Source organism: Eptatretus burgeri, chromosome 4 (genome assembly GCF_056783735.1).
Source record: "Eptatretus burgeri isolate ZD-2024b chromosome 4, Ebu_testis_v1, whole genome shotgun sequence".
Taxonomy (NCBI): Eukaryota; Metazoa; Chordata; class Myxini; order Myxiniformes; family Myxinidae; genus Eptatretus; species Eptatretus burgeri.
The window spans coordinates 119,806,106-119,828,605 of record NC_140964.1 but is presented as its reverse complement, the minus strand read 5'-3'; the positions used below and the strand labels follow the sequence as shown (position 1 = coordinate 119,828,605).

Here is a 22,500-nt window from a genome sequence, read left to right as displayed (position 1 = left end):
CAAAACGAGGCGGTAGAAGACAGAGGCCACCGACATGTCTGCGATCCGAGAGGATCAGTCCCATAAAGTCAGCTTCATCGCAGAAGATTGCAATGATTTTGATGACCTCGGTTTCCACGGCATCAATCAATGCAAGGTGTGAAGCAAGTGTTCCAGTGCAGAGGGGAAAGCAATATACCATCTTGCTGTGGATGAAGGCCTAGTAAGCTGATAAACATTCAAATTTGCCAAGGAAACACTTTGCATGATGGAGGATGCCCAGTTGGCAGCTTGCTTTAAAAGCTAACTTAGAAATGTGGTTTGTCCAAGAAAGATCATAGCTCATTGTAAGGCCAAAAATTTTGGGTGACAACTTCTTCAAGAAGCTTCTCAAATAAGTGTTTTGGAGAGTTCGCTAGATGATCCTTTCTGCCTATTTGAAAGACTAGTGCGTGGCCGTACGTGCCAAAAAAAAAACAAAAAATAATATAAAAAAAAAACTTTCAAACTGCGTGCCAGAAACAACAACCACACAGGCTGTTCCTTAGCTCTCGCGTGCCCATACGTGCGTGCCCATACGTGCGTGGCCATACGTCCGTGGCCATGCGTGCAAAAAAAAGAAAAAGAAAAAAACTTTCAAACAACCACACAGGCTGTTCCTTCGCTCTCGTAAACGACGACTGGATTGGGGCATTGTGTTTATCTATAAATGCCCATAAGAAATCGAGAAATTATTATAATACAGTAATTCATCACTATCCGGAAGTCCGTACATTGTAACCCATAATGGGGAACGCGCTCTAACCTGGCCATAACTTGGGAACCACTTGTCCAATTAATTGCAAACCTTGAAAAGGCAAACAAACAGATTGCTGGAATTATAAATAGAAGATAGATACTGTGGGTGCAAAACGCCAAGCAACGTGTCCTGTCATTGGTAACTAAATGGCATCCTTTCCCCAACGCCCACGCCTACGCAGCAACGTGTCCTGTCATTGGTAACTAAATGGCGCCCTTTCCCCAACGCCCACGCCTACGCAGCAACATGTCCTGTCATTGGTAACTAAATGGTGCCCTTTCCCCATCGGCCATGCCTACGCAGCAATGTGTCCTGTGATTGGTTTGGTAAATAAATGGCCATAACTTGGGAACCACTTGTCCGATTAATATCAAACCTTGAAAAGGCACATACTCAGGTCCCCAACAATATACCTGGCAAGTTTCAATTAGATCGGACCAGTGGTTGTCGAGCAACAGCGGTCACAGATTGATGGAATTATAGAGAGATGAGAGACACTACATCAGAGGTTGGAGTCATCAACAAAGAGATAAGTTGGACTTCCGGTTCCGGTTTTGAGCGGCAAGAGGTCTCCTTCGGGGCTCCCTGCTGACATTCTCAAAGTTAAGTTCCGGTTGTTATTTGTCCCGTTTTAACTGTTTAATTTTCTCACCTACATGTTAATGTGTGTTCCTAGTTCGGTTTTGTTTCAAAAATCGTGCTATTTTGTGAGTATTTATGTCGACGTTCTCACCTGGTGTTTGAGGCCTAGTCCTAGGCTTGAGGCCGACCGGTTCCACTTGGTGTTCGATCGTTTTTTTTTTTTTTTTTTTTTTGTTTGTTTTTTCTCCCCATTACCTTCAATTTCTATCCTCCCCATTACCTTCAATTTTCATCCTCCCCACTTTCCAAACATCCCCCATTCTCCCAACTAATCTCTTTCTTATCTCAAAAAAAAAAAAATAAAAATAAAAATAAAAATAAAAAAACCCAACAACAACAACCTTCTCCCGATTCTGCTACTTCTTCCTCTTAACTTCCTCCTCGTCTTCCTCGATTTCTTTTTTTTTTTTTTTTTTTTTTTTTACACTTCCATGACCTAATCTGTTGAACTCTCTCATACATTAATATTAACAACAAAAACGATCTTATAATGCTTCATCTTCCTCTCTCACACATGTGGTACTCTTTACTGTTTCACAATGCACTACTCTTCTGCTATTTTAACAGACTGCTCTCATTTCGACCTCTCCTTCATTCCTTGCCTAAAAAATCCAACTATTACAGCGCTTCTTCTCTCCATGCTCTGAATTCGCCTTCATTGCATCCATCAAGAATTGTGTTAAATCGCATCTCTGACCTAAAACTTTTAAAAACCACAGTTTGCCATGGATGCTCGCTTTCCATCAACCATTCTTTTTTTCCAACTTCAGTGCCAACTCACCCCCCTCACCCCTCACTCTCACTCTCAAAGCAACCATCCCACTCTTCTCCCTCCAAGCCTCCCTCTCACCTCTTTCAAAAATTCCCCCTCACCTTTCTCCCACCTTTCATCCCCCTCACTCTTCCTTCTCTAAGTTGCCCCCCTCTCATCCACCAACCTGCCTCCCTCCACTGCCCTCTCACCTCCATCTCTTCACTCCACCTTCTCAAATCCTCAACTGCCATCTTCCTTGTCTCTTGTCCCCCCTCTCTCACAGCACCACAGAGCCTTTTCTCCTCCTCATTCGGCCCCCTCCCCTCGCTATTCTGCAATACCCCACACTCCTTCAGCAACCCTCCTTACCTCCCCCTCGTCCCTCGTCCGACCCTCCCCCGCCCCTCCACCTCCTGCACCAAAAGCCTCCTCCCCTACCTCTTCATTAAAAGTGTGGACCTCAAATATCCGGGGCCTTCGCTCAAACCTTTCAGATCTTTCCATGCAGGTTGCCACTGACAAACCAGACTTTATCTGCCTAACAGAAACTTTCCTCTCCCAAGACGTGTCTGACTCCCAAGTATCTCTCCCTGGTTACTCCCTCTTACGGTATGACAGACCTGAGCCTCGTCCTGGTGGAGGTGTTGCTCTCTTCATCAAAGACTCTATTCCTCACTCTCCCTGCACTGCTCTCACTCCCCCACACCCCCAGGAATACCTCTGGCTTCGGCTTCCCCTCCACTCCCACCTCATGTTTATATGTGTACTGTACCGTCCACCGAACAGTGATGACTCCATCTACACCTCACTCTCCGAAAACATGGACCATCTTCTATCTTCTCATCCAAACTCTCTCTTCCTCTTATGTGGCGACTTCAATTGTCATCACGCCAGTTGGCTAGGTGTGGGTACCTCTCTCACCTGCCATGGGACATCAGCAAAAGCTTTCTGTGACTCATTTGGGACTGACTCAATCGGTCAACTTCCCGACCCGGATCTCAACCAATGGTACTCCATCTCTTCTGGATCTGATTTTGACAAATTTCCCTGACAATATCTGCTGCTCTTCCTTCGCTCCAATTGGTTCTTCTGACCACGTCCTTATTAAAGTGGACATCTCTCTGGCTGTTATCAGAGAACCACCTCACCGCCGTCGAGTCTGGCATTTCACTCAAGCCGACTGGCAGGGTCTGCGAGCAGCCATCAAACTTACAGACTGGTCTCCTATCACTACTTTCTCAAACATCAACTCATCCTGGGAATTCTTTCAAAGAAACTTGCTCTCCCTCATGCACAGATTTATCCCCTCTCGTGTTCAGTTGTCTTACCCTTCCTCCCGCCCTTGGTTTACTGAAGCTTGTGGCGAGGCAGTTGTCCTGAAACAACTTGCCTTTGCCTCATGGAAAGCAAACCCAACTGAGGGCAATCTCAGTTCTTTCCACAAAGCTCGGAACAAGTGTGTAGCTACCCTCAGGAGAGCCAGAAAACAACATCTTTCTCATCTCAAGTCTGAACTCTCAAACCTCTCTCCCTCCTCAAAATCCTGGTGGCGTTTAATCAAATCTGTTTTTGGTGTATGTTCCCCCTCCATCCCCTCCCTTACCTCAAATGGCCGCACTGCTGATTCCACACGTGATAAAGCTGAATGTCTAAACTCGGTGTTTGCAGCTAAATCTTGTGTCCCAAACCCATCACTATCTCTACCCACTTTACCCAGTCGCACCCAACTGTCCCTGGACTCTGTATCCTTTTCTCCTGACAAGGTGGAGAGCTTGCTTTCAAACCTCAAGTCAGATTCTGCAACCGGTCCAGACGGCATCAGCCCACGTGTCCTCAAAGCCTGCTCTTCTGCTCTTGCTCACCCTCTCTCTGTTCTATTCACCCTCTCATTTTCCCAAGGTCATCTGCCATCTGCTTGGAAATCTGCTAACATCACTGCCCTGCTTAAAAAAGGTGCAAAAACAGATCCCTGTAACTATAGACCAATCAGCCTTCTCCCAATCATCAGCAAGGTTATGGAATCCATCATCGCTTCAGACATGAAATCCTTCCTCTTCTCCAATGGCTTGATTTCCAATCATCAATTTGGTTTCAGACCAGGTCACTCTACCCTAGATATGCTGCTACTGCTCTCCCATCAATGGATGGAGGTCCTCAATGCCAGACAGGAAATCCGAGCCGTATCCCTGGACATATCACGTGCTTTTGACACAGTCTGGCACCCTGCCCTACTCACCAAACTCTCTGCCCATGGTATTCAAGGCCATCTCCACTCATGGCTCGCAGACTTCCTCTCCTGTCGCAGTCAACGTGTGGCCCTAAATGGAGTTCTTTCATCCCCTCTTCCTGTGCAGGCTGGAGTTCCTCAAGGTAGCGTTCTGGGCCCTGTTCTTTTTCTGGTTTTCATCAATGATCTCTCGGACTCTCTGGAAAATCCTCTATTTCTCTTTGCCGATGACTCAACCCTCTGCCGTACCATCTGTCATCCCTCAGCCCGGCAAGCAGCAGCTTCTTCACTCACTGCAGATCTGGATAAAATCACAAACTGGTCCAACACGTGGAACATGTCTTTCAATCCAGACAAATCTCACACTCTCACTATGTCTCTTCGAAAGGACCGTTTACAAAACCCCCCATCCACTTTCTCAACAATCCTCTGGAAGAAGTCTTTTCTTTCAAGCTTCTGGGTCTCACTATCTGCCATGACCTTTCCTGGGAAAGTCACATTTCCAACCTTGCCTCAAAAGCCAGTCGCCGACTGGGAATCCTCCGTCGTGCAAAGTCCTTCCTCGGCCCTCTTGAGCTCCTGACCACTTACAAAGCTTTTGTCCGTAGCCTGATGGAGTACTGCTCTCCCCTCTGGGCTGGTGCTCCTGCCTCCCACCTTTCTCGACTTCACGCTGTCGAAACCAGGGCTTTTAAGATCATTGGCATCTCCCGCAATGAAGCTGAGTCTTTGGGCCTCTCACTCAATCACCGCAGGTTGGTCGGTGGTCTTTCTGTCTTCTACCGACTCCTCTCCAGCCTTGCCCCCCTGCTCTCTCTGCGATTTGTCCCAACCACATTTCCACAGGGCGCTCAAGGTCCGCCAACAACCCCCTTCTGGTAAAACTACCAAAATCACGAATCACTGCTCATCTTCACTCTTTCATTCCTCTTTTTTCCCGCCTTTGGAATAAACTTCCTCACTCTATTCTTTCCCATTCTTCCCTTCAGGCTTTCAAAACAGCTGTTCACCACCACCTCTTATCTTCCCCCATCCAAATCCTCGATCTTTTCTACCCCCGATAATCCACCCAAGCCCACTTCCTTCAATTCTCCTGCTTTCCTTCCTGAAAGTCCCTTTAATGTCCATCTTCCCCTCGCCATGTTCCCCGTCCCATCCCCATCCCACTCCCTTCCACAGTTCACCTAATGTGTCTGTTCCCCACTGTTTTGTCCCTTCCACTCCCGCCCCTCTTGTCTCATGCCTCCTTGCTGTGAGTTGTGTGTTAGCTCTCATACGAGCCTCGACCAAGGTATACAAAAAAAAAAAAAAAAAAAAATAAAAAAAATAAAAAAGTTGGATTTTCCACAGAAGAAGAAAGACCATTGATGAATACGAGGAGCAGGATGGGCCAAAGACACTGTCTTGGGGCACTCCAGATTTTACAGTGAGAGAAGAGAAGAGAATATTCCATTGAGACCCATATGCTGATTATGAAAGTGGGGGAAGTGTGTAAACCATCAGAGGAGGTGGCTCTGGATGCCATAGGCAGAGTTTTTACCATCAAGGCAGGATGCCAGACTGTCAAATGTTCGAGATACACTACATGGCCAAAACTATGCGGACACCCCTTCTAATTACTGGATTCGGCTATTTCAGCCACACCCATTGCTGATAGGTGTATCTACTCCATGACATGAACTCTGCTCCATGACATTTATGACACTCGCATCATAGAGTGAATCTTATTGCTTTGTGTACATGATGCCAAATTGGCCCACTGGCGATACTCCTTCATTGTTTTCTTGCTTCTTATTGAAGTCAGGACTTTACAAGCACTCGAGCTGAACAGCTTATGAGACACCACTCACACTGGACAAAGTCCTCACTCAACCTTTAGAGTTGAGTAGAAGTCGATAACTCTGATTTCCTATATTGGTGACCCCAATGTGATCTCTTGTCATGTCTTTCGAAGCTACGTCCGATGACGACAACCACCAGGGAGCGTCTGCTGAGTTCCCAGTACAGTAATTGGCGCAGCAACCTGCGCAGACCAACTCGTTTTGTGCAATTTTTTTTTTTGGAGCCTGGAACTTTGGGATAGTTTATTGTTTTACACTACAATTTTTACACCTTTCTGATCAATCACTTTCTTATGTTTCTAAAATTTTACACCAGCTTATGAGACACTGCTCAGACTGGATGAAGTCATCAACCTTTAGCGGTGAGTAGAAGTCTATAACTCCGATTTCTTGTGCACATAAAAATTCCTTGCACATCGATAACATCTTGGAAGTCAATATTACGATTGACACGTTTTAATCTGTATAAAGCAATGATGCGTTCATGAAATATGAACAATATTCTTTGGAGATTTATTCATCAAAATTCAAGATGATTTATTGTCCCCATTATAAAATGAAGAAATTTGAATTCCCCTAGCAATTCAATAACCAGAAAACTTAGTAATGATGACTGATGGATCAGGGAGGTAATTATTGGTTGGTGGAGCATGGAGCCACCAATGGAGCGATGACCGTGACCACCTTCATTGGTGGAGGTAATTACCTTCTCAATTTCCCTGGAAAGTACATTCTTTGGTTTGCTTTATCAATCAACACTTCTTTTTTTTTGGCTGCATATCTACAGGAGTATACATTGTATCAAACCCTTCTTGCATTATCATGGAACATGTAGATTGCATTGGGCACAACAGCTTGGTTGGGGACACATTTAAGTAACAAAATGGCCACCAGTCGGCCATCTTGGATCTCATCTCAAAAAAAATGTGCATATGTCAGCCATCATTCTTTATCTGTGTGCCAAGTTTGAACAACATCGGTAAATACATGTCCAAGAAATGGTTGAGGACATTCGACAGTTTTTTTTTGTTGTTTTTTAACAACTAAAATGGCCACCACTCGGCCATCTTGGGTCTGATCTCGAAAACAAATTGTGTGCATATGTAAGCCATCATTCTTTATCTGTGTGCCAAGTTGGAACAACATCGGTAAATCCATGTCTGAGAAATGCTTGAGGAAGTGTTCAACATTGGGTTTTTGGGGTTTTTTTACAACTAAAAGGGCCTCCAGTCGGCCATCTTAGACCTGATCTTGGAAAAAAAAAAGATGGCGTACATATATGTAAGCAAACATTTGTTATCTGTGTGCCAAGTATGAATAAAATCGGTTCATACATGTTCGAGATATGGTTGCGGACGCATGCACGCACACAAAAATCGAGACCACATCCATAAGCCCCCATTTGAGACGAACTCCAATGGAGGCTAATAATAGGGTATGTCAAACATAATTGGAAGTCTGGAAGATTAAAACTAAAATGAGACTTCATAGAAAACCTTACCCCACACACTGTTAAAGTAAATAATTAAACCGAAGTTGGATAATGATTTTAAAATGTCGGATAAAAATAATTCAGGAAGTTTGCCACCGTCAATGCAGCGTCTCTTTACACCACCTTATTCAGTATGTCCAAGTACCTCCAAAACTGGAGGTTTTGGAAGTGGTGAGAAGGCAATTTGTGTTCTCCAGTGTTCACGTGTGTAATTCAATTGAAATGAAGTTTTTAAAGGTTGTGTATATATTTAAAAATTAATCCTGGACATTTCCCGCCGTTGATGCAATGACTTTTACACCACCTTATCTTACGTTAGTTCTTCATTCCAGTTGTTTATGTCCTTTATGACATCCTTAAAAACAGTAAGTTTCCTGTTTGGAATGATTTTCAATTATGTTTGACTGCCAGACAGATGGGCAGAGTAAAACAAAAAATATCTCACTTCTCTCTGCTCATGCACGATCGGGCCAAATTCAGAGCCAAAGTTCCAATTCGTGTTCGACATATGACATTCGATTGAAATGAAATTGTTCCTCGATCGTAGATGGATGGACGGACAGACAGACAGAAATTAACCTATTGCTTAACCACACCTTTCGCTTCTTGGGCACGGGGTAATTATGGAGTGGATGTGATGGGTCTTGCATCATCTTGTGAACTTTATGTAGAACACGTTTCTCATACAGAATGCAAATTGAGGGGAGGCTTTGCTGACTTGTGCAATCTTCATGGGTCTTACTTGTTAATTTACATTTTCTTTTTGACAAGTTATCAAAAGTACAAATGAGATTGAATGCGAGACTATTTTGGATCAGAATGATTAAAAAACTAATAGTAATAAAAAAACCAAGATGCCATTATCAACACTGGAATGCCATTTGGTAGAGCGCATACCTCTACAAAGCTGATTCGTTTACGTTTTGTATCCCAGTGATAGGCTGGATCTGAATTCGGACCTGAACTAAAATTTAATCGGTTCGTTCTTGTCACCTAACCAACTCATCCGCCAAGTTTCGTCAGAATCCGTGCATAACTTTTTTGAGATATTGTGTGATATATCATTTTAGCCCCATCACTCAATGTTGAAGAATCACTGAAAAAAATCTCTGATCTGGATCCAGATTCAGATCTTCACCAGAAACGAATCAATTCTTCCTTGTTATATACCCAACCTGCCCAACAAGTTTCATCTGAATCCGTCTACAACTTTTTGAGATATTTTATGCACAAAGAGACAGACAGCAAGGGGTTAAAACATGACTTCCATCCACCTTCATTGGTGGAGGTTCTTCTTTTTCTTGCATATGGCAGCTTAGCTGCCGGGGTAGCTATCATTTCTTGGAAGCACGACTGTGTCGCTGATGCAGTGCCCTTCTACCAGTACACATTGGTACTCATTTTGCCAACGTCGGAAGGATGACGGGCTGAGTCAACCCCCTGGTGTATTTAATTCAGTGGCCAATGGGGTTTGAACTCAGGACCCTAGGATCCCAAGCCACCACCCTAACCACTAAACCAACACCAGGCTTACAATGGTGGAGGTAATTATACTTCTCAATTTCCCTATAAAGTACATTCTTTTGTTTGCTTTATCGATCAACCCTTCTTTTTTTGGATACATAGTTGAGGTTCATGGAAGAGTGAGTACAGTAAACGGCTCAGGACGTAACGGTGGGGACACCAGACACCAGGCACCAGGATTGAAGGCCAAGATGGAGGGAGACGTGGACAAACAATGGGTGTGGGGAGGAATGGGAGCAGGGAAGGCCAAAATGGATATAGAAGAAAACTCACAGGAGTGGGGAAAAAATGGAAATTTTCAAGGAGGAAGGGTTGGGGTGGGGAAGGGGGGGTAAGCGAGGGTAGAAAATGTCATGGTTTTCGATTGGAGATGATCTGAGATGGTGGTGAACAGTTGACTTGAAGACCTGGAGGGTAAAATGAGATTTAAGAGATTGTGGAAGTTGATCGGTGGGATAAAAGAGGAACAAATGAGTGGAGGTGAGCAGTAATCCTGGATTTAGGTAGGTTCACCAGAAAGGGTTGACGATGGACTGTGTGAGCCATGCAGAAACTTGGGGAGGACAAAGCATGGTGAGAACAGAGGCTGCCTGATGAGAAAGGAGGTGGTGGAAGACAGAGCCCACTGACCTGGCTTTGATGGGTAAGTGACAGGCCCATCCATAGATTCAGCCCCAGCGCAGGAGATTCCAATGATCTTGAAGGCCTTGGTTTCCATGGTGTCAAGCTGAACATGATGTGAGGCAGGTGAGTTAGCCCAGAGTGGAGAGCAGTACTCCCATCAAACTGCAAATGAAGGCTTTGTAGGTGGATAGGAGTTCAGGTGTGCCAAGGAAGGACTTTGTATGACTGAGGATGCCCAGATGGCAACTTTGAATTGTGTTTTTTTGTTTGAAAATTTGAAAAAGATGGTGAGAACCAGGAGTGTGATTGACTGAACTTCTTCAGAATGATTGTTTAAAAAGTAGATGGGGGGGGGGGTTGCCATGGGAGGGATTGAGAGAGACAGACGCAGACAGACAGACTGACTGACTGAGAGACTTGTTGAGACTGGTCAGGATTTAAAGACTTGTTCCAATTGTTTGACCAGGTTGTGATTTTATCAAGATTGGAAGGGAGGGAAGAGGCTGTTGCCTGCCTGTCTGAAGGATGAGGGATGTCATGGCAGAGGGTAGAGTCATCAGCAAATAGATAAAGAGATCATTGATGTAGATCAGAAATAGGACTGGACCCAGAACACTGCCTTGGGGGAGAGGAGATGAAGCTTTGACAGATTGGGGAGATGAAAGGATTATGTTGAGTGTCACATGTTGGCTCCAAGAGTCGAGGAATTCAGTTAGCCATGTGTGGAGTTGGCCTTGGATTCCATAGGAAGAGAATTTGGAGAGTAAGGCAGGATGCTAGACTGTATCAAAAGTTCGAGGTATGTCCAGAAAGCCGGCCCTGATCTCATGTCTGACATTGAGGACCTATACCATTGTTGAGAGAGTAGAAGCAGCATGTCCCAGGTAGAGTGACGAGGTATAAATCCAAATAGATGATCTGAGATTACGTTGATGGAGAAAAGCAAGGATTTCACGTCAGTTGCGATGATGGATTCCATGACCTTGCTGATGATTAGAAGTAATCTGATTGGTCTGTTATTGAGGGGATCTATTTTTGCATATTTTTATGTAGTTTAGTGATGTTTGCTGTTTTTGAAGCAGATGGAAGGGCAAATGATGTGCAATAGCAGCAGAGCAGATTTTTTAGGACATGTGAGCTGATGCCGTCCTGTCCAGTAGCGTAGTCAGAGTTGAAGGTTGACAACTTGTCCACCTTCTCAGGTGCATAAAATGGAGTCCAGGAACAGTTGGTTATGATTGGGAAGGTTCAGTATAGAGAAAGAGGGGTTGGGGATAAGATTTTGAAGCAAACACAGAATTGAGCCAGTCAGCCTTCTCCTGAGCAGAGCCGGCTGTGGTGCCATTTGAAGAGAGCGAAAGGATAGAGGGAGAGCTTATACACAAGAGACTGACTTAACAAGGTGCCATCAAGTTTTAGAGAATAGTGACAAGTTTAAAAGTTAAATCTTGAGAGTGGACAGATGTTGTTTTCGGACTCTCCTGAAAGTGGACACACACTTGTTGTGGACTTTTTGGAATGCACTGAGATTGCCTTCCAGGAAGAGAGGGCAAGTTGTTTCAGAGCAACGGTCTCACCACAGGATTCAGTTTACTTTGGGTGGAAATAAAGGTGGTATAATTGAAGATGAGATGGGATAAATCTGAGAGAGAGACAGAGACAGACGCACAAGGTTTCTGTGGAAGAATTCCCAGGCTGAGTTCACATCAGTGACAGTAGATACGGGAGACCAGTCCTGAAAAGAGAAGGCTACTTGCAGTCCCTCCCAATCTGCTCGAGTGACCTGCCAGATTTGCCAGCATTGGGGCAGCTCTCTGAGAATAGCCACAGAGATGTTCACTTTCAAAAGTGTATTGTTATGTTTGTGGGGGAGAATTTTTTCAAAGTAATGGTAGGATTGCATCGGGTAGCATGGTCCGTGGATGAGCAGGAGACTTCTCGATGCCATTTAAGTATGGAAACAGTAAGCTTAAGATTGTTATGTATCACCGCATGGGGGGGGGGGGGGTGTAGTGCTGTGTTAATTAGGTAGGGATCAAGGCTAATTTCTCCAAGTATGTGATTGCCCCCTGTGATGTTTTCCTACGTTTTTTGCATTTACAAAACCAGCTATAAAATAACTGCACTTTCGACAAAAACAACAGGGCCAAACATTTCTGAGCAGGCAAGAAACACTGCCTTCTCGGCATCGGGCCAACAGGCCATGCCCCGAGGCTTATGATTGGTCGGTGAACATCAGAAGATGTGAGTATGGAGACGGCGGTCAGAACACGTAGGACGTCTCTGGCTCTCCCTCGGCACAACGAAATAGCAGTGCGTTTCTCATGTTCATGCTACGTGAATTTGTCCCCACATGCTGGAGCAAGACACTAGCCATTACTTTACAGCTGAGTCACAAAGGGGGGGGGGAGAGAGAGAGACAGACAGACAGACAGACAGACAGACAGACAGACAGACAGACAGACGTGTGCCTGTCAGCCATAATTCGGTGTTATTCCATTGTGTGTTCAAGGAGGAAGGTGGGTCATCATTGTGAGCAGACCTGGTGTAAGAGATTGGTGGGGCAACACATTCGTTCATGATGATAAACTGTATGAAGGTATGTGGGCCCTTAAAGAAGGAGGACCACCCGTGTGAATTACCACGGACGTTTCCCGCACAAAGAGTGGGCTGGTGCCATTTTGGGTGCGGTTTCCCATGCAGGACATCGTCGTTCGATCCCCATGTGCCTCAAAGATCACCTCTGGACACCCGGCTAAGTGCCAGAATGAAGGAAAGGATTTTTTTTTTTTTTATCTTTCCAATTGTCTGTTTCTTCATCTGTATGGACGTGGCTCGAAGTTAGCTCTAGTTTACCTCATGTATTTATTATCACGTTTTGATTTATTAGTAGGGTCATTTACAGCAATTCCGTGACCATGGAGAGCAACGGTTTGTTCCTCATCAACCACAAATGTTTACCTTTTTGACCATCAAGTTGACCTCTGTGCATTTACTTGTAGTTCTACTGTCCATATGTCAACTCAACATGAAAAGAGCTTTCATTAGAGCCTATTATGAAGGCTCTAGGACAACATTGAAAAATTGACCTTTCCCAGCTGAAAATCAGCAGCCATCTTGGATTTGAAGGTCAAAAGTAGGTCAAATCATCAAACCAACATCAAATATGAATTTCTTGACCCAAAAGTCCCAGAATACATATACTGTGTAGCATTGAAGGCCAAACCATTGGAAAGATAATTTCCAACATGGCCGACACTGGCCATTTTAGATCTGGGGCTCTCACGCAGTTGGCCCGCATTTTTGCGAGGGGCATGGGGGCTAAATTTTTTATTTAACCCTCATCGAAGACAAATCCACTGAGAAACGAACCTATGCTCTCCACAGTCACGGAATTGCTGTAAATGACCCTACGATATTTCCATTATAAACATTTGATTTATGTTCATTAAACCCCGATTTCTTAAAGATTGCTTGTGTCTGTCTATTCGTTGTGGGTTTGAGTATAAACCCTTGTCCTCCGTCCTGGTGAGCGCGTCTGGTAGGTGCTTCGCCACCTATCATCCCCCGCACGCATTAATCTCCAAGGATCACCTGTTCGCCTCCAAGGTAGAACTGTTCGGCTATCCGTCCAGGTCTGTCTTAACCGGCGTGGACACGACAATATCATCAGATGAACCAATTGAAGCAAAGGAAGAGCAGGAGACATTTGCAGGAAAGTTAGTAATCACCAAGTCCCGAAGTGAGGATTTTCCATTTGGAGAAATCCATGTTGGAAAGTTAACAGATGGAGTCACTGAAGTCCTAGTTGCTGAAGTGCCATGGCTGGTGAGGGAGGAATCCCTGTTCCATTTCAATTTGCCATCAATCTCGATGTCCAAGTACCTGTATTCAGAACCTTTTTCGATACTGTGGTCATGGATAATCAAATCAAAGGGTCCATGGCCTTCTGCCAAGAGGTAAAAAAAATTTTGAAAAGCATTTCCTTTGTGTTATTGACATTATGAACCAAATGATGACGGTTGCATCAGATGTTCAATGTGACCACCATTTGTCTGCTCTTTCTCTAATTAACCCATTCCTTCATGAATATAGGATGAAGAAGCCCATGGTTTGATATCGTGAGAAAACTATAATTTTGTCAGTATGAAGTGGCACTGCATTATATGGGAAGTTTCAGAACCCCATAATGAAATTTCCTTCGGTTCATTTTCTTCTTCTTGCACATAGCAGCTTGGCTACTGTGTAGCTATCACTTTGTTAGGGCACAGCTGTGCCAGTGATGCTGTTCCTCTGTACCAGTACACCTCAGAAGAAGTACACCTTTCACCAACCTCAGAAGGATAACAAGTTCAGTCAACCCCACCTGGTGTTAATTCAGCAACCGACAGGGCTCAAAGTCAGGACCCTGAGATCCCAAGCCAGCCACCCGAACCATTAAGCCAACACCAGGTTTCATTGGTTCATAACCCAATGTAAATGGTAAAAGCCATAATCTGAAAACCAAATGATGTGCAAGACTTCAACCTGTTCATTTAAATACATCAATGCTAACGGGTTTCCCTTTTGAAGAAAGAATGCATTGTGATTGTGCAGCTTTTCCACGAGATCATCTTGATGTTGGATGCGATGTTTGGAGGAAATTAAAATCACGACTTATCCACCAGCGAAGAAAGAGGACTCGTCATCTCGTGGGCCACCAGCTGTAGATACCTGGACTGTAAGAAGACAATCAGAGTCGTCTCATTTTACATTTGCCATGTGGTTGGTTCATAAAAACATTTTCATATCTCTGTGACACCCTTTTGGGTTGTGGTACGTTGTCGTGCCTTGTGAAGATTCCTCCTGCCCAACACCCCCATGACCCCCCCCACCATCCTCATCCTCTTCCTCCACCCTTCATCTCCAACTTTTTCTTTTCTCCTCCCAAGGTTCCTCTCTAGCTCCCTCTCTTGCTTTCGTTTCGTGTTTCCGCTCCTCCCCCTCAAAAAATGTCCACGTTCCTTTAGCAAACTCGACCCTTCTCTCCTTTCTTCTCGCTCCGCTCTCATCCTATCATCCAAAACCTTTTCAACCAACTCTATCGTGTGCATCTTTCAGTTCAGCTTTGTCTCGACTTCCAGTGGAGGAGAAGAAGGATTTTTATTATTTATTTATTTTTTTGACCCACGTCATCGGCAAGTTTGTCTGTCTTGCTCTCTCTACCTCTCCAGTCATGACTTGTGTTTGTGTGTTTGTGTTTGTGTGTGTGTGTGTATACGGGAGGGTGGAGGAAGAGGAGGTTGCTGCTGGGCTAACTCTCTCTTTACACCGTTAACTTTTTCTCTCTCCCACTACCGCCAACCTCCTCTTCCCCCACCCTTTCTCCATTCCCTCTCCCTCACCCTTCATCTCACAAAGTTATTCCTTTTCTTTTGTTTCACTCTACTACAGTTACAAGCTTGTATAGTTAAGCGACTCATTTTGTTGGCTCCATGTCATCCCCTTTGACCTACGGACCATAAACAGCACTGTTATTTGTAAAATATTTTGCAAACTTTAGGCATTAGGAACTATCGATGTCTTAATTGGAAGTAGAAAATATTTCAAGGTGGTTAACATGAGTAAGGTAACAGGAAGAATTTCTTTTCAAATTATATGTTAACACGCTTTGAAATTTTCTGTCAAAGCTAGGGAAGCAAAGAACTTCTTACTCGAACTTGGGTTGTTCTACGTTGCTCGCTTTAACTACTTTCAAGATTGTTTCCTCCACCGTGGTTTCAGTCCTAGGTTGATGTGAACCCTGAATTTTGACGATCTGTCAGTCCAACCTTTTCCCGAATCACGAGTGCAATCAAGATGATAATTTGGTGTGAGAGGTGTGATCGTAGAACTAGAAGGGATCACAGAGGTGTGTTTCTACCTCTCTGCTCCTTTTTATAATCACACCTCTGACACCAAATTGTCATCTTGATTTGCAGTTATGATTTGGAAAAGGTTGGACTGACTGAGATTTCATCAATATTGTAGATCTTGTTAGTGTTAGGTATTTTGAGTTGTGGATGATAAAACTGTTTCATGTTAACCTTTATAATATATCAATTTTGGCACATGACGAGCAAATTCTGATTGAGGGTAGTGGGGGTTTTGAGAAGGCAATTCCCCTCCCTTCACCCAAAGGTGATAATTTGGAAAATGACAATAAAATCAAGCTGTCAGAGAGCATTTGGAAAGCTTGCATGTATTTACCTCTTCCAAACATGTCCAGATGAATTTGTTCATGACAACATGGTCAACGTCTTTTAAATTAACTTTTAAATTAAATCAACGATCATAACGGGGACATTGATGGGGCACACCGGCACAGCATTCATTAGTCACTGTAGCCAGCCAGCATGTAATCTTAAGGCCTGATTGTTTTACATAAAATGAGTGGATTCCTCCTGGCTTATGTCATGCAAACAATTGTTTTACCAAAAAGTCACAGTTTCTACAGTTGCTATTGCAAGCACAAAACCCAGTCGCTGCCACCATCAGAGAGGATGATGTTGCTCGGTCACCAAATTGTATTGGATCACACGAGATATCAAGTGTCTGGAGAGGGTGAGAATGCAAGACCAATTTGTATGTGAGGTCTCGTTATCCTTTATACTAAATATTGCTTTATATCATCCAGTGCAGTAGTTACTGTTGATACAACTTCATATCTGGCACTAATGATGTAGTGGACATTTCTACAAAGAGCATGAAATGAATATGTGTAAAAGTTTACATTTTGGCTGGAATTGTATCAGGTTTGGTATGCTAACTTGTGATATACCAGAGAGAGTGTGAAAGTTTATCATGAAGGACATGTGTTGCGTGATGACATAAATGTCATCGAGTGGAAAGTTATACAAGCTGGAAGGTGTCGAAGTTGTGTTAATTTTGAGTTATTCATCTGTTGTAGCATTAACAAAAGGAGAATGTCCTAAGTTGATTTACCACCGAAGAAAGCAAATATATTATCTGTGATGAGAGAGCTTGAAAATATATAGAATGCTGAGAGGTCATTTTCGAATTTATAGTCTATAACTAGCAAATACAACCCATTTAGGAGGAGGCAAGTGTGAGGGGGAGGGTTTCTCAACTTGCATTTGGTAGTGGGGCTTGTGGAGAAGTGAGTGTGGGGGTGGGGTGGGGAGTTGTACAGGTTTGAACGAAATAGGACCCGTTGAAACAGCACGTGAATACATGTAGATATTGATGGTGAACACGTTTTTGAGTCCGTAGCGCAGATTGTATGCTTTTTGTAAATCGGCCTAACTAGAAAAATTTCATGACCCTCGTTAAGACAAATCGTTCAGACAAAGTAACAGCAAAATACTACCCAAAAGTAAGTTAAGTGAATAAATAAATAAATAGGTATTACAAAAATAATGTAAGTATATTATCCAAATTAATGTCGAGGATTATTTTGTTGATTGAGACGACAACATAACTTGGCAGGATGACCCAGAAGTACACCCACTCACCTCTCAGCTGTTAAGACTGGGTTTGCATCTCGGACCGGCTATAAACCGTCATCTTGGTATTTCACAGGCAGCGTGATGCATCAATGTGCGTGCCATCCCTCGAATGGACGTTAAACGGGTATTTCGTCATTAGTTAGGGGATGTTAAAGATCCCAAGTTGTCTTTCGCGGAGTAAGACAACTATCGCCGGCACCAGAGTTCAAATTCCAGCCATAGCCTTAGTGGAATGTCAGGCATGGCCAGCCGGTTCTTGAAAGACCCCAATGAAATCTAAGCTTACCCTGGCCAATCCCACAATAATCTGGGAATAATTAGAACCGTTGAAGAAGAAGAAGAAGTCACAGCAAAATTGTTTTGATTTCCTCGAACCTCTGTGATGTAACCAAGTTCGAATGTAAAATGTATATATTATGCTCCACACATGTCTTGCTTTGTGCATATTCATGTTTTGCCTAATGCATAATTATGCTCTACCTGGTGTTGGCCTGATGGTTGGGGTGGTGGGTTTGTGATCTGAGGATTCTGAGCTCAAATCCCCCTTGGCTGTTGAATTAATACCAGGTGGGGTTGACTCTACCTGCCATTCAGATCTTCTGAAGTTGGCAAAATGAGTGCCAGCTTGCTGGTATCCTGTGTCGGAGTGGTGACCCGTCCAGCATTCTGCCCAATAGCCACGGAGACTGCTTAGGCAGCATCGATGCTCTGCACAGAGTATGGTCCCGATGGATGGATGGATGGATGGATGGATGGATGGATAATTATGCTCTGCCCCTGTCTTGCCTCATGGATAATTATGCTCCACACATGTCTTGCCTCATGCATATTTATGCTTCACCCATATCTTGCCTCATGCTTAATTATGCTCCACACATGTGTCATGTCTGCTGCAGCAGGTGAGAGCAACTCTTCCGCAGCCTGGCAGGACATGTGCATGTGTCTGGAGAGGGCACGGTTTTTTTACCGACACATTTGTAGTATTTTAAATTAAAGAAAAGGTGATTTGAAACTCTGTAAGTGTTGGTTAAACTGCCTGGAGCATTCTTATTCAAGAATTGGACACGTAGGTCGTTCCATGATGGTGAACCCCCCCCAACCCTCCCCAATTTCGAACTCTACTCACCTTCGGGAGGATGAAGAATGACCGTGTCGAGCTCCCATCGAACACGGTCTGTCTCTAGCTACCGTAGTCTGTCAAGAGCGGCCATTGCGAGCGAGCTTCACACGTGCTGTGCCACTGGCTACCTTGGTTCATTGGGAGCAGCTACTGTATATCAAGTTTGCTTCATAAGCGGTCTGTCACTGGTTACCGTGGTTCGTCAAGAGCAGCCATGTCGAACTCACTTCATACGTGGTCTGTCACTGGCTACCGGGGTTCATCAAGAGCAGCCATGTCAAGCTCGCTTCATACGCAGTCTCGCTGAGTACCGTGGTTCGGCGAGAGCAGCCATGTTGAGCTATTTTTTTTACACGCGGTCTGTCACTGGCTACCATGGCTCGTCAAGAGCAGCCATGTCGAGCGTGCTTCATTTGCAGTCTTTCGCTGGCTACCATAGACCATGGTTTGTTGAGAGCAACCATATCTAGGTTGCTACACACGTGGCCTGTCATTGGCTACCGTGGTTTGTCGAGAGCAACCATGTTGAGCTAGCTTCGTATACGGTCTGCCGCTGGCTACCGTGGACTGTGGTTCGTAGAGAGCAGCCATGTTGAGCTCGCTTCACACGTGTTCTGTTTCTGGCTACTGTGGTTCGTCAAGAGCAGCCATGTCGAGCTCGCTTCACAAATGGTCTGTCATCGGCTACTGTGGTTCGTTGAGAGCAACCATGTCGTGCTTGCTTCACACGCAATCTGTTACTGGCTACTGTGGTTTGTCAAGAGCAGCCATGTCGAGCTCGCTTCACACACGATCTGTCGCTGGCTACCGTGGTTCGTTGAGAACAGCCATGTTGAGCTTGCTTCACACACGGTCTGTCACTGGCTACTGTGGTTTGTCAAGAGCAGCCATGTCGAGCTCGCTTCACACACGATCTGTCGCTGGCTACCGGGGTTCGTTGAGAACAGCCATGTTGAGCTTGCTTCACACACGGTCTGTCACTGGCTACTGTGGTTTGTCAAGAGCAGCCATGTCGAGCTCGCTTCACACACGATCTGTCGCTGGCTACCGTGGTTCGTTGAGAACAGCCATGTTGAGCTTGCTTCACACACGGTCTGTCACTGGCTACCGTGGTTCGTCAAGAGCAGCCATGTCGAGCTCGCTTCACAAATGGTCTGTCATCGGCTACTGTGGTTCGTTGAGAGCAACCATGTCGTGCTTGCTTCACACGCAATCTGTTACTGGCTACTGTGGTTTGTCAAGAGCAGCCATGTCGAGCTCGCTTCACACACGATCTGTCGCTGGCTACCGTGGTTCGTTGAGAACAGCCATGTCGAGCTTGCTTCACACACGGTCTGTCACTGGCTACTGTGGTTTGTCAAGAGCAGCTATGTTGAGCTTGCTTCACACACGATCTGTCGCTGGCTACCGGGGTTCAGCAAGAGCAAACATGTCGAGCTCACTTCATATTTAGTCTGTCGCTGGCTACCGTGGACCATGGTTCGTTGAGAGCAACCATGTCGAGCTCGCTTCACACGCGGTGTGTCCGCTAGTTCATCCAACTCTTCCATAATTTTAATTTGTTCTCACCCATTATTTTCATGTATTTATGTGTGTGTGTGTGTGTGTGTGTGTGTGTGTGTGTGTGTGTGTGTGTGTGTGTGTGTGTGTGTGTGTGTGTGTGTGTGTGTGTGTGTGTGTGTGTGTGTGTGTGTGTGTGTGTGTGTGTGTGTGTGTGTGTGCGTGTGTGCGTGTGTATATGTATGTATGTATCTATATATATGTATGTATGTATATGTATGTATATATGTGTGTATATATGTATATATATATATGTATATATATGTATATATATATATATATATATGTATATGTATATATATATGTATATGTATATATATATATATATATATATATATATATATATATATATATATATATATATATATATATATATATATATATATATATACATACTAGCCTGGTGTTGGCGCAGTGGTTTGGGCAGCGGCTTGGGATCCAAAAGGTCCTGAGTTCAAGCCCCGTTGGGCCACTGAATTAATACACCAGGGGGTTGACTCAGCCTGTCATCCTTCCGAGGTCGGCGAAATGAGTACCAGTGTACTGGGCCTGTGTATACCCCGGTTAAAATAGGTGTACCAGATCCCTGTGTCGCAAGTGGCGACCAGGGTTGTGTCAGGAAGGGCATCCGGTGTAAAACATGTGCCAAATCACTATGCGGATCATATGGATGATCCGCTGTGGCGACCCCTAACGGGAGCAGCCGAAAGAAGAAGAAGAAGAAGAAGATATATATATATATATATATATATATATATATATATATATATATATATATATATATATATATATATATATATATATATATAATATATATGTTGTTACTGATTTCAGAATCTGGTCTGATTAATGCATCCACACATTCAGGTCCTGAGACAGTTATTTCCTTAAATGCATGTTCAGATTATCCCCATCCCCATGTCCAATGGGATCTTAAATGTGATGCATTGAGAAGGGTAAAGAATAGATCCCCTCTCTTATGCGAAGCTTTTTTCTTTACGACAGACACGCTCACACACATTTCTTTCACGAGATCTGATGCCCGCCCTTATTTTTCCTCAGCAACGTTCTTTCGCGAGCGCAGACGCCCACCTTTTTTGAGTGCTCACGGGTCGTCATGGTAACTTTGCACAAGTGGGGCTGGGTGAGCTAGGGGACTCTGCGCCCGCCGAGACGGCCACAGATATAAAACGAATTGGAGGTCCATTCTGAGGAGGAAAGCGGAGGCGAGAGAAGTGAAAGGAAAGCAGAGGCAAGAGAACTAAAAGTGCGAGAGAAAGAGGAGGGAGAAGAGAAAGAGAAAGAAAGCGAGAGTTGAAGCGCGCGAGGGAAGAAGCGAACCAGAGATGAAGCGTGCAAGCGAGGAAGTGTGCAAGCCTGAAAGTGAGCAAGCGAGCGTGTGGTGGGTGTGAGCAGCGCCAACGGCGAGTGAGGCATGGTCAGTCACCGACGGACCGTGTGGGTCACTGGACCTCACCAGTTTCGTGAAGTGTGAGGAGCTGCCCGTGTCGCAGCACCAGGGTCTAAGCCTGTGACAGACGATCTCGGTGCCCTCCCAGTTGTCCGCTGGCATTGAAGGCTGTTCACGAGAGGGTGCATCTTAAGGCTGGGTCCTGGCGATGGACGTGACACTCATGCACACATTTCAGGACGTTTTCGCTTCATGGATGACTACTCTCTGGTGAGCGAGATGATTCTTCTCCCCCACCGCCCCCCCCCCCGAATGATCTTTTGGGTACCCTTGTCTGTGTTTAGCTGTAAGTCAACCCCCCCCCAATAAGTATCTTCTCTTTGTCTCTTTCCTGGCATTTTGATTGATTTTGCTTTGAAATTAATTCGTTTATTTACCTCAGACAATAAAAAGTTTATTTATTTATTTATTTTATTATTGATAAATTTTTTGTCGATTTCCACCCTGTCCCTGTTTGTCCTTTCCTTCCATTGGTTGGGCATTGTTCGGACCGAGATAGACTGGGAGGTAATTATCACAGACTTGACCAAAAATAGTCGGCTATTTGATTAAAGTTGATGTAAACAATTCCTACAGGTGTCCCAACTTTTGTTGATTAGTTACAAACCCTCTGTTTGTATAAAAGCAATGTTGGAACAGACTGTGTTGCTTCACCCTCTGAAGCATTATTTGGACAATATTGCACTGCAGGAAGTAGGAAATTACTATCATAATGGTGAGAAAAAGACAAAAAAACAAAGGAAGACAGTCAGACCATGATAACTCTTAAAAGTGTCGGTCTTTCCTTTAGAGAAATTGCAAAGAAGCCAAGGTGTCAGTGAGTACAGTTTTCTACACCATCAAAAGGCACTTGGAAACTGGAGGAATCTCTGAGAGGAAGAGGTCCAGCAGATCCAAAGCCACAACACAATCACAAGACAAGTGTTTGAGAGTCAGCAGCTTGCATGATAGGCAGCTCACAGGACAGCAGCTTCAAGCAC

General features: G+C 44.4%; 1 protein-coding gene across 3 annotated transcripts in view; it reads left to right on the top strand.

Moving 5' to 3' along the window:
- Nucleotides 1–22,500, top strand: part of LOC147028987 (discoidin domain-containing receptor 2-like) — a 128,427-nt gene that overhangs the window by 6,783 nt on the left and 99,144 nt on the right. The window contains exon 1 of one of the 3 annotated variants that reach the window (XM_085879885.1): nucleotides 14,797–15,059. The exons of 1 other annotated variant lie outside the window; for it this stretch is intronic. The gene's annotated coding sequence lies outside the window, so the exon portion shown is untranslated. Of the gene's footprint in view, nucleotides 1–14,796; nucleotides 15,060–21,711; nucleotides 21,731–22,500 lie in introns of those variants that run through there. One more of the 3 variants, XM_085879887.1, reaches the window with a different exon arrangement.